This window comes from Hemitrygon akajei, chromosome 28, assembly GCF_048418815.1.
Source record: "Hemitrygon akajei chromosome 28, sHemAka1.3, whole genome shotgun sequence".
NCBI lineage: Eukaryota > Metazoa > Chordata > Chondrichthyes > Myliobatiformes > Dasyatidae > Hemitrygon > Hemitrygon akajei.
This window is the reverse complement of record NC_133151.1, coordinates 31,271,046-31,282,061: the sequence shown is the minus strand read 5'-3', so window position 1 is coordinate 31,282,061 and position 11,016 is coordinate 31,271,046.

Sequence of the window (11,016 nt, the reverse complement as noted above, 5' to 3'; positions counted from 1 at the left end):
AAGGAGAGAGCGGACAGGTACACGAAAGAAGCCGCATTTCTAAAGACTTGTTCAAATTTCTGGAACAGCCTCCCTGCTTAACATTTGGGAGGGAGCGATAAGGGAATGTCGAGGCTCATATAGAGACACACAAAAATTGTGGGGGGGGGAGTGTGGAATTTCGAGGCTGGGTGTTTTTTGCTGCCCTATTTGAGTAGGTGCTCCTAGGTTGGTCTTTCCTGGTACACATTTGTTTTTTTCCAGGAGTGCCAAGAGGAGTGAATGTTAGAGTGATTTTTGGGTTTAGGTCATTTACATTTAGCAAATGGCTTTGGCAAAATACTTTGCAAATATGGAATTGTCATTTACGTTAAGCACCCAAAATACCAAATAAATGTATTGTGGATTCAGTTTAGAACAATGGATTCCTGAAAACCCAGTCCAGACGCCGCTGGTGCCTATGGGATGGATGCACATCAGAAGGTGTGAAGTTTGTAGGCAGTGTTAAAAGAAAGCATTGTCTATACTTGTAAATATGGAATTGTTCTTTGTGTGGAGCAAGCATATATCGAGCCCCACATTGGGTCAGCAGACTTTTCCACCGAAAGCGTCCCGGTATGATGCTTGCTGTACCTTGTTTTGTCGAATAAAGAAGCTGCTTTGTATCTACCAGTAACTCTCTCCGGTGATTTCATTGACGGAACAACATCCCCCAAGAACCCAGAAATCTCATTCTTAATAGTGGACTCCGACATTTTACCAAACTCAGACGTCAAGCTAACTGGCCTAAATTTCCTGATTTATGCCTGCATTACTTCTTAAAGACTGGAGTAGCATTTAACGCTTTCCAGTTTTCAGGAAACATTCCAGGTCTATTATATCTGAAAGATCGCAACGACCGTCTTCACAGTCTCGTCAGCTACATCTTTCAAATCCTTAGCATATTGTCTATTAAGTTATTAACCTTCTGTCAAACTTTTCACCATTCCAAACACTATTTCTTTAGTACTACGAACTGCACTCATTGCTGTCCCCGATGCACTTCCATCATGTTGGAGAATACCAGGAAGTATATCAAATGTTTTTTCTTCTAATCCATGACTAGCCTTAATATCACCGTTCAGAAGGTCATGGGCAAACATGAAAGAGCGGCAGTGGGAAGTTTAATATAAAAGGGATGATGGAGAAAAAAAAAACGTCAAATATTCTCCGAATCTGCTTCGGGTCCCAACAACATAGGAGAGGCTGAATGGGAGTTCGGCATAAGATCCTGTTGGATAACGTAGAAATCGTGCAGAATGATATTTTGGATACGGGTCATCAATGGAGAGGGTGGGAGTGTATGTGAGGACAAGGGAAAAGCTGAAATGTTGCGTCACTCCTAATTCTTCTGAATTCCAGTGCTGCATAACACCTGTCGTCAATGAATCCTAAATAATCAATACTTCCTCTTTCTGAAAGGTTCAAGAGTGCGTTGGAGTTTCAACTGACCAAACTAATAAACGAACATTCAAGACAAGTCAGGCAAATGATAATAGAGAAGCACAAATCTGTGGAAAGATACAACAGCATCTGAAAGGGACTGAACATGCCTCAGAGCTCAGTGCAGTCCGTTGTGAAAGAAAGTGGAAAAATTATGAAATCACAATATCACTACCTGGGTCAGACCGCCTCTCTAAAGTTAGTCAGCAGAGAAGAATAACACTTGTAAGTGAGGGTACTTTAACAGTACAATAACTCTGAGTGACACGCATCAGTCAGTCGCTACAAATAGAGATGTATTTCTTGTGTTCACAACATTTAATCCTTATATGAATAAGGTGTTATTCAAGAATTGCAAGGAATAACCTGTGGTTAAGAAAAAAAAACATATCGATGCCTGTAAAGACTTTGTAAAGCGTCACATAGCACATACTGTAAAGATGTTGAATAATGAACGGTTTTCCGGTGAAAATAAATTGGGTTTAACAGATTACATTCTTCTGCATAACCATTCAAAATCTGTTCTTTAGAACCAAAGAGCTCACCAACAGAAGCTTCTGCCATTTACCCCATAACCCAGGCTACTGCGGGAAGTGAGACAGGAGATTGCTAAGCTTCTTGCGAAGCACCAGATATTTGGGAAGTTGCCAACGCGGTTCCCTTGCTCAAGAAAGGGAATAGAGATAACCCAAAAAATATATACACTAGTGAGTCTTCCTTCAGTGGTGGACAAGTTCTTGGAGAAGATCTTGAGAGGCAGGATTGATGAGCATTTGGAGCGACATGATCTCAATAGCGCTCGTCAGCATGGCTTTCTAAAGGGCAGGTCATTCCTTACGAACCGCATTGGATTCTTTGAGGATGTAACAAACACCTTGAGGAAGGTACAACAGTGAATGTAGTATGTATGGATTTCAGTAAGGCATTTGACAAGATTCCCCATCCAAGGCTTATTCGGAAAGTAATGAGTATGGGATCCAAGTAGAGCTTGCTTTATCGCTACAGAACTGGCTTGCCCACAGAAGGCAAAATATGGTTGTGGATGGTACTTACTCTGCATGGATGTCGGTGACCAGTGGTGTTCCGCAGTGAACTGTTCTCGGACCCCTCTTTTTTTGGCATTTTTATAAGTGATCGGGGTGAGGAAGTAAAAGATTGGGTTAGTAAATTAGCTGATGACAGAAAAGTTGGGGCTGTTGTGGATAAAGTTTGCAGCGGGATATCAATACGATGCAGAACTGGGCTGAGAAGTAGCAGATGGAATTCAACCCAGATAAGTGGGAAGTGGTTTATTTCGCAAGGGGTAATTTCAAGACAGAATATAATATTAATGGTAAGACACGGCAGTGTGGAGCATCCTGTGACCATAGGACACTCAAAGCTGCCGAGCAGATGAACAATATTTTGTTAAGCCACTTTTCTATTGCTTCCTTGCACTTGATTGTTATCGGTACATGCAAGGACACGTAGGCTTTTTCGTTTTCCTGACATTTTCTTCTTGGTTCCATAAGATTCGTAATTTCTTCTGTCATCCATTTCTTTTTAGCCTTTTTCTGTTCTTTGGGAATCACCTCTTGTGCTGCTTGTGTTATGCTGTCTCTGAGGTTTTCCAATTGCTGTTCTATAATAGAGATGTTTTGTGGAGCCTCGAATTTGTTCTTCACTGTTATTTGGAATTCATTTTTGATGCCACGGTGTTTTTTTCTCAAATGTTCCAAGGTAAGATATGGTACGTTGGTAAACCGAAATTTGTGGCTAACAACTTGGTGCAGGAGGGAGGGTATCAGGAACACAGATCATTGGACTCTCTTCCAGGATCAGTGGGACTGGTTTAACAGGGATTGGATTGGGTGAAGGAGAAGTACTATTCTCACAGGGAAGCCTGCTGGAGCCACTTTGACGGTTTTAATCGTGTGGCACGTGGAGGGGGTGTTGGCATCCAGAGCTACAGGTCAGTAAGAAGCCTTGAGTGGATGGGGCATTATTTGTTTGGTGTGTTCATGAAGGACAGCGATGGTCAGAAAGTGAGGGTGGTGAGAAATATTGTATTTGTGTAAAAATGCAAGGGGAGTCATATGTAAGGACGAAAAAGATGAAATTAGACAGCAACATGGAGGAAGATACAGGAAGCAAGAAATAAGTCACACAATGAATCAGGAAATGTCCGCATTCAGGAAGATCACTGAGAATCCCAAACATCTGATGCACACACAGTAAAGAGCAGTATAGTGGGCAGAGGACAGGACCACCCTAGGACAAAGCTGGTCGTTTGAGCCTGGAGCCAGGGTTAGGTCGAGAGGTAGAAAATGAATACCGATTCTCCCTAAGGAAAGGGAGAAGGAGGAAAGTATGATGAGAAAAGCTGTATGGTGATATACTCTGGCGTGTTGATACCAAAGAGGAAGTACTGTTGGAATTTTCAAAACATTTTGATGGGTAAATCCTTTGGCAGAATTTAGTACATTGGGAGACATAGGCCAAATGCAGTTAAATATGACGTTTAAACTGCCAGCACCATACTGTAAGAACAGATTAACAGCATGTTGCCCATACTGCAAGGGAGGAAATTATCTATCTCTGGTAAAAATATGCTCTACATATGTACCTGGTCAAGAAAATTAATCATTTGACTGCAGGGACAGTGAACTTTACAATATCTAGACCTTCACTACCAGGACACAGAACTGTGCAGTAAGCACATGGCCTGTACACATCCAGAACAGTAGAGCACCGTTAAACACTGGAACAACCACACCATTTCAAGGACAGAGAATTGTACAACCGTGATATTGGACTTCAATGCATGGACACTACCTCTCCCCTCAATCCAAATGGACATCTCTCAGGATGTAACAGAGAGTTGACAAAGGTGAACCTTGAATGATGTGTGCTTCAATTTCCAAAGATTTTTGAAATGCCAGCAGCAGAGAGAGAAACAGAAATGTAGGCAGTTTCTGGAATGTAGTGAAAGCAACACTATAGTGTGTGACTGTAATTTCCCCAACATTGGCTGAAATTGCCTTAATGTAGAAGCTCCGAGGAGCGGAATTTTTTGCGTCATGAATATATTTCTCACCATTTACAGCCTATACTACGTCAGTTTGTGCATATTTAGCATGTCATTTAAGACTTTGTTTATGTTCTCTAGATCTATAGTGAAGAATAGCCTGACCGGTCTGATTTGGAAACACCATTACCCTTGAATGCAATAACAATTGAAAAAATGTTGATGCAGCCAATCCATCACAGGTAAAGCCGTCCTCACCACTGAACACATCAGCAAGGAGAGCTAGTACTGAAGAGCTAGCATCCATCATCAAGGAAAAGGAGCCTCAGGTCCCACAGCACCAGGTTCAGAAATAGCTATTGCCCCTCAACGCAAGGGTTTGGAAGCAGATGGGATAATGTCACACAGCACAACAATGAACTCACATATCATGGAATCCAGAGCTCATGTTCTTGATAGTTCCTGCACATTTATTATCATTTTGCTTTGATTTTTGTTTACTTGCATAATTTACTATCTTTGTTGTCTTTTCTACATTGGTGTTTTGCCTGTCTTCGACATGTGCAGTTTTTCATTGATACCTTTGTGTTTCTTTGTATTTACTGTGCATGCCGGCAGCAGAGTATATCTGGTCACATTTGTACTTTGACAACAAATTTACTTTGACCATTGAACGTCACAGCAAATATCTTGTGAGTATAGGAGGAGTAAGATAGGGCTTTCCTCTTTAGGAGGAAACATAATGAGATCTGACTTGATGTGACAAAATGATAGGAGGCATCAAATGAGGGGACATCCAGGGAATGTTTCCCAAATAGGAAGTCGCTAAAACAAGGACGCATAATTCTACGGTGAATGGAGAAAGGTTTGGGGGGGGGGGTGGGGGTGGGTGGGTAGGGATGTCTAACGTTAACCGTTAAACATAGAAAATGTGTGGCGTTTACTGCTAGGGATGGTGATAAAGGTAGATACTTTGGGGACTATTAAGAGACTTTGTACTGCGGCATGACCCTTGCAATTAATGCATTTCGGCGGGATACCATTTTGGTAACAGTCACGCACAAAGATGGACACGATCTTGGGGGATTTTGCTTAACTAAGAGCAAGTTAATTATCAACTACCACCTTGTACTTCATGCTCAACTTCCACCTTCTTCTTATTCTGAACTCGCATTTTTTTTTCCAGTCTTGCAAAAGGGCCTTAGCCAAAAATGTTTACAGTTTAGTATTTTCCATACAGAATTTCTCCGGCATTTTGTGTGTGTTGCAAGCAAATGAGAACTATGTTAGGCAGATCCTGGGGACAGCAGAGACCGGGGGCAGCTGTAACTCACACCTGACCTGTGAGAATTATTTAAAACTGAATGGTTCAACATTCAAATTGCTTTTGAGAGGGGGTAAGACACGAATCCAGATCTAAGAACATTGCACGAGCCGAGATGTTGTAAATTGAGTCAAAAACGAAAAGGAACGATAAGGAAAGTTTAGAAAGTGGAAATTAGACAATGTCTTTGATGAATATGCGGAAATATGCAAATTAAACGGATGATCTGCAGTGCTGAATGATGGTAGGGGAGAGGGAATGATTTTGCTGAGCAAGCCTGGAGAGAATACCTTGTACATACGTTCAAAACAAAAAGGGCACTACAGCGAAAACAGGAACGTCATCAAGTCAGTGGTGGAGGAGTGAACGTATGACTGGAGTCGGAATAAGAGACCAAATCAGTAGATGAATATTTCACGTCAGTATTCACCAAACAGAAAGTGATGGGGAAATAAGCATCAGGATAGATACGCTGATATTCCGCGCACATTGCTAATAAGTTGTTGGGATCACTGGGACTCTCAAAGAACACGAAGTTGGATAAGTCACCAGGAATACATAGAATTCATTCCAGGTTATTGTGGCAAGATTGCAGATTGTTGGGCTTTCGCAGCGATCTTTAAAGACTATTTTTACTTACACTTGTTACGGCAGAGAACTGCAAGATGAGCCAATTTCGTTTGCCCATTTAACAAGGGCTATAGTGACAAACCAGGGAAATAAATAGGTGACACAAAAAGTGGTGCAGCTGTCTATAGTCAAGAGGATTGCCAAAGGATTCACAGAGCATAGTCCAGCTGGAAATGTGGGGAGAGGAATGGCATATCAGGTGGTGTACTCTAGGACATGAAATTTTTGAGTAGTTTTCTTCAGAATCTCTCTCCTTGTTGGAGTAGCAAGAATGACAGTAATGCCAGTGACATACTCTGCCTCAGAATGTGGTAGATCAGGAAGTCGGTCAGTGTCCCCTGTACAGTCACTTGAGGGACATGCACATGCTCGGCTCATCTGGAGCAGTGAGATTTAGTGAGATTGTCACACCTAAGGTGAAGTATGCTGAGAAGTTTTGTGACCTCCAGGAGAGACAAGAGAAAGTGTCGCACAGCGCAGGTCGACAGTGACTACTCCCTTCAAAACACGTACACATTTTGAATTCTGATAGCGGAATGACCTGTCACGGCACACCAGGAGCAGCCAGGCTGCCGGCACTGACAGTGTCTCTGATGCCCAGTAGGGGAGGACGGGATCAGTCTGGACAGTATTTGAGAGAAAACTCAAGATTCTGTGACTGTAAAGGAGATCCCAGTTTGGTGTTTTGTTTCTTGAATACCAGGTTCTGGAACGAGTCAGAGCGACTGCAAAAAATTCTCAAGTGCTCGTGATGCACATAAACTGGTAAAAAAAAAAGGGGGTTGGGTTTGTACACAGTGAATAGAGATTATTAGGGAATAACTGAAAAAGCACATCTTCAAAAACAGTAATCTCTGGTTTACACCCTGTGACAAGTATTTTTGAGGATAGAAATAGAATGATGATTCAGAAGAATATTTGACTGAGCGGCTGAAGCAGGGGAGAAAGATTGAAGTTATTGGATCACTGCAATTTTTTCTGTGGTCGGGACACCTGGACACAAGAAATGAATTGCTCCTGAACTGGAGGGGGCCTAATATCCTGTAGATTTGCGAGTGATTCTCAGAATCGTGTAGATGGGACCGGCGGTCAGTGACCCTGACCAGGAAATAGCACTTTTGCCAATGACAGCAAATTTAGTCAAAGGGATAGGCAGGAGCACAGACAAAGGAGAGGAAAGACACTTGGTCTAAACTGCAATTGCTTCACTGTGAGAGGCTTGACAGGTCAGATGGATGAACTCATGTGACTGAATCTGGGGACTGTGGATCACTTCTTTTTACCTATAGTCCAATGATTTGGGTGACGGATTTAATGACTTTGTGGTGATGTTTGCAGAAAATTTGAAGATGACAGGTAGTGTTGAGGAAGCAGGGAATCTGTTGAGGGACAGACAGATTTGGAGAATGGGAAAAGAATTGGAAGATGGCATATAGCGCAGGGAACTAAACAGTCGTGCATATACGCAGTAATGATGAGACAGCTTTCTAAGCAGGTTAAAAAATCAAAAAAACAGAGGTGCAAAGAGACTTTGGTTAATTAGTAGATCAAACGGTTGTGTAGAAAAGGTAAGAGAATGGTGTAAAGAGGGATGAAAGAATCAGCGATCATGGTATGGTGGAGCAGACTGGATTTCGCTGAAAGGTCTAATTTTGCCCCCATTTCTCACGGTTCTATCACAGCCATAACAAAATCATGGCTGAGGGAAGGGCAGAATGGACAGCTCAATGTTTCAGGATATAAAGATGCAGACTAGAAGGGAGAATGGGCAAGGTTGTGCCAAGTGGGAATCCTTTAAAAGTGTGCTGTCACGTGTTCAGAAAATGTATGATTCTTGTAGGGTAAAGGAAAAAGCTTGGCAGTTTTCAGGAACCCTGGTTGATGAGAGATACTTAGGCTGTGGCTGTGAAACTGTGAACAACCTGCATACATTTACTTTTACTTGCCCCATCAATGAAATTTTCCTACAACCAATGAACTTACTTTCAAGGACACATCATCTCATATTTTCAATATTTAATGCCTGTTTAATTATTCTTTCTTCTCTTTGCATTCGCACAGTGTGTTGTCTTCTTCACTCTGGTTGAGCTCACTAGTTGGCCGGTTTATCATTGATTCTGTTATAGTTACAATCTACGGAATAGATAATAGTTATCATTCTATAGATTTGTTGAGTTGACACGAAAATTAATCTCAGGGTTTTATATGGTGACATATATGTACGTTGAACCCCTGTCTACCGCTTTCATCTCTTCCTTGCTTTTGTAAAGATTATCGTTATTTGTCACAATTAAATTGAAATGTCGTGAAAGGCATCTTTTCCATTTTTATTTAAATCGTATCTGTTTGCCGCGATCACAGGAAATAAACCACTATAATCGTCAATTCCCGGAAATGGTTATTGTAATGCACAAGTCAAGAGATAGATTCGATAATATTTCCAAGTCACTGAACATCTCTTGAATTCCAGTTAAATCAAACATCAAAAAGTGGAAAGAATAAGGAACAGCTGTAAAATTACCAAGAGCAGGCTATCCTCAAAAACAGAGACATCGTGCAAGAAGGGGATAGTACATAGTAAAAATGAGACAACGTTTTTCAAGACAATGGTGTTACATGACACAGTATAAAAATAAGACTGAACCACGTTAAAAAAAAAACAACACCGATAAAACTACACTAGACTACAGACCTACACAGGACTGGCTAAAGTGCACAAAACGGTGCAGACATTACAATAAATAGTAAACAGGACAATAGAACAAGGGGTGTCAGTACCGGCTCTGGGTATTGGGGTGTCTGATAGCTTGGGGGAAGAAACTGTTACATAGTCTGGTCGTGAGAGCCCGAATGCTTCTGTGCCTTTTCCCAGACGTTAGGAGGGAGAAGAGGTTGTATGAGGGGTGCATGGGGTCCTTCATAATGTTGTTTCCTTTGCGGATGCAGCATGTAGTGTAAATATCCGTGATGGCGGGAAGAGAGACCCCGATGATCTTCTCAGCTGACCTCACTATCCGCTGCAGGTTCTTGCAATCCGAGATGGTCAAATTTTCGACCCAGGCAGTGTTGCAGCTGCTCAGGATGCTCTCAATACAACCTCTGGTGAGGATGGGTGGCGGGGGGGGGGGGTGGTGGGTGTGGGAGGCGATTAACAAGTGTAACCAGTTGAGGTGGGAGGTGATGAACGGCTGTAACCAGGAGAGATGGGAGGTGATAAACTAGTGTAACCAGTTGAGGTGAGAGGCGATGAACATGTGTAACCAGTTGAGGTGGGAGGTGATGAACGGCTGTAACCAGGAGAGATGGGAGGTGATAAACTAGTGTAACCAGTTGAGGTGAGAGGCGATGAACATGTGTAACCAGTTGAGGTGGGAGGTGATGAACGGCTGTAACCAGGAGAGATGAGAGGTGATAAACTAGTGTAACCAGTTGAGGTGAGAGGCGATGAACATGTGTAACCAGTTGAGGTGGGAGGTGATGAACGGCTGTAACCAGTTGAGGTGGGAGGTGATGAACGGCTGTAACCAGTTGAGGTGGGAGGTGATGAACGGCTGTAACCAGTTGAGGTGGGAGGTGATGAATAGTTGTAACTAGGAGAGGTGGGTGGTGATAAACAATTGTAAACAGTTCAGGTGGGAGGGGATGAGCAGCTGTAACCAGTTGAGGTGGGAGGGGATGAGCAGCTGTAACCAGTTGAGTGGGTTGATGATGAATAGGTGTAATCAGGTGGATAGGGAGTAGGGAGTTGAAAGAAGAAACATTGATGTGGGGACAGATAAGGAGGGGATTGTGGCAGGTGTATTGAGGTGAGGCAGAGTGGGAGGAAATCAGAGACTGCGACTTGAAGATGAAAAATTGAAGTTGACAAGGAAGGAAGGATCGCGTGCAGTAGGGTCAGGAATACAGGCCATGGTGGGCGTGAAATGTGAACAAAAAGAGAGGGATTGTTGATGGACAAGCAGGAATTGGAAAAGGGACATTGAGTTGATGGTTAAATCTGTAAAATTCGAAGTTCATTTCTTGTGTTTTCAGCTGCTCAAACGGAATGTGTGGTTCTGCTTTTTTAGTATGTGCGAACTGATCATGGCATGGAAAGGACAGTAAGGAGCATATTGGGGAGATCATAAGCCATAGGATCAAAATGAGGCCATTTGGCCCATCACCAGCTCTGTAATTCCATCACGGCTGATATATTATCGCTTTCATTCCATTCTCAGGCCTTCTTCCCATAATCGTTGACATCCTCATTAATCACATCATAACAAACATTGCTTTAAGTATACCCAGTGACTTGTCACAGTCGCCTGTGGAAATGAACTCAACGGATTCACCATCCTCTGGCTGAAATAATTCCTTCTCGTCTTTTTCCAAATGGAAGATCCTCTATTCTGCGAATGTACCCTCTATTCCCCGACTCTACCGCTGGAGGAAACATCTCTCCACTTCCACACTATCTTGGCCTTACAGATTCAACAGGTTTTCCTGAAAGCCCAACGCATTTCCCTAAACTCAAAGCGTCCTCACATATTAACCCTTTCATTACTAGGATCATTCTCGTGAACCTCCCCAGATTAACTGCAATGCCGCGCATCAT